The sequence below is a fragment of the Octopus sinensis genome, linkage group LG27 (genome assembly GCF_006345805.1).
Source record: "Octopus sinensis linkage group LG27, ASM634580v1, whole genome shotgun sequence".
NCBI classification, from domain to species: Eukaryota; Metazoa; Mollusca; class Cephalopoda; order Octopoda; family Octopodidae; genus Octopus; species Octopus sinensis.
In genome coordinates, this window is record NC_043023.1 from 576,640 (window position 1) to 579,139 (window position 2,500).

Below are 2,500 nucleotides of genomic sequence, written 5' to 3' on the forward strand. Positions count from 1 at the left end.
TGTCGCTGTCCTACATAGGACGATGTCACTACGTTCTAGCCCCAGGAAAACATCTATTCCCGGGGCTAAAAAGTAGTAACATCATCCTATATAGGACAGCGACATTGCGTTGGCAAATAGACTTTACCATATATATATGTATATATATACGTACAGAGAGAGAGAGAGAATGAGAGGGGGTAGAGAAAGAGAGGGAGAAGAATTAATTGTTAACACAAATGTCATTTAAGTATTTTCTGTCTCTGTTTCGTTTTGTTAATTCAATTAGCATAGAATCTAGAATGCTGTGACTTTGACTAATGCTGCCTTATCTCTTTTCTCTTTTACTTGTTTCTGCCATAAGATTGTGGCCATGCTGGGGTTCTGCATAGAACGGTTTAGCCAAATAAGGCGGCGAGCTGGCAGAAACGTTAGCACGCCGGGCGAAATGCTTAGCTGTATTTCATCTGCCGCTATGTTCTGAGTTCAAATTCCGCCGAGATCGACTTTGCCTTTCATCCTTTCGGGGTCGATAAATTAAGTACCAGTTATGCACTGGGGTCGATATAATCGACTTAATCCCTTTGTCTGTCTTTGTTTGTCCCCTCTGTGTTTAGCCCCTTGTAGGTAGTAAAGAAATAGTTATTTCGTCTGCCGCTACGTTCTGAGTTCAAATTCCGCCGAGGTCGACTTTGCCTTTCATCCTTTCGAGGTCGATTAAATAAGTACCAGTTACGCACTGGGGTCGATATAATCGACTTAATCCGTTTGTCTGTCCTTGTTTGTTCTCTCTGTGTGTAGTTCCTTGTGGGCAGTAAAGAAATAAGAAAGGTTTAGCCAAATAGATCGACCCCCGGTGAAATAAATGTGGAAGTCGCTGACTGCTCCACAGACACGTGTACTCTTAACATAGTTTTGAGGGTGATTCCTTGAGATACAGACTGTGGCAAGGCTGGCCCTGTTTCAATTACAAGTGCAACTCACTTTTGCCGGTCGAGTGGACCCGAGCAACATGAGATAAAGTGTCTTGCTCAATGACACAGGTACTCCATAGGGTACGATGTATTGATCTGATCGATGGAACAGCATGCTTGCAAAATTTACGAGCAAGTGGCTGGGTGCTCCACAGACACATATGCCTTTAATGTAATTCACAGGGAGATTAGCATGACAAGGCTGGCCTTTCTGAATTATGGCTACAACTCACTTTTACGAGAAACAAAGTGCCTTGCACAAGGAGACTGGCATTCTTATTTCTTTATTGCCCACAAGGGGCTAAACATAGAGGGGACAAACAAGGACAGATAAAGGGATTAATTCGATTATATCGACCCCTGTGCGTAACTGGTACTTATTTAATCGACCCCGAACGGATGAAAGGCAAAGTCGTCCTCGGCGGAATTTGAACTCAGAACGTGATGGCAGACGAAATACCTATTTCTTTACTACCCACAAGGGGCTAAACACAGAGAGGACAAACAAGGACAGACAAACGGATTAAGTCGATTATATAGACCCTCCAGTGCGTAACTGGTACTTATTTAATCGACCCCGAAAGGATGAAAGGCAAAGTCGACCTTGGCGGAATTTGAACTCAGAACGTAATGGCAGACAAAATACCGCTAAGAATTTCGCCCAGCATGCTAACGTTTCTGCCAGCTTGCCGCCTTAAACTGGCATTCTGTCAGTCATACGGTGAAGATGCCAGTTGATCTGATCATGAAATTAACGTGTAAGTGGCTGAGTACTCCGCAGACACACGTATTCTTAATGTAGTTTTCAGGGAGATTCAGCATGATACAAAATGTAACAAGGTTGGCCCTTTTGAATTACAGGGACGACTCCTTTAAGTCAGTTGAGTTGACTGAAGCAATGTGATGCTAAGTGCCTTGCTCAAGGACAGTTGATTTGATCAATCGAACAGCTTGCTCATGAAATGAACGTGCAAGTGGCTGAGTACTCCACAGACACGTGTACTTAATGTAGTTCTCAGGGAAATTTAGCAAGACACAGAATATGACAAGGTTGACCCTTTGAGAAACAGTTGCTGCTCATATTTGCCAGTTGGGTGGACAAGAGCAATGTGAAATAAAGGGTATTGGTTAAAGACAAAACGCGTCACCAGGAATCGAACTCACAACTTTACAACTGTAAACTGAACACCCTTGACCACTAAGCCACAAAGTTTGGCACGGGGCCAGGGAATTCAAGGGAATAGTTAAGTCAGTTACATCAACCCAGTACTTATTTTATCAACCCCTAAAAGATGAAAGGTAAGGTTGACCTCAGTGGAATTCGAACTCAGAACGTAAAGACGGACAAAATGCCACTAACGACTTTGCCTAGTACGCTAATGACTCTGCCAGCTCGCTGCCCACACAATCCTTTGATTTTAAATTTTGGCACAAGGCCAGGAAGTTCAGGGGAGCGGGGTAAATCAACCCCAGTGTCCAACTTCTTATTTTATCAATCTATTTCTTTACTACCCACAAGGGGCTAAACACAGAAGGGACAAACAAGG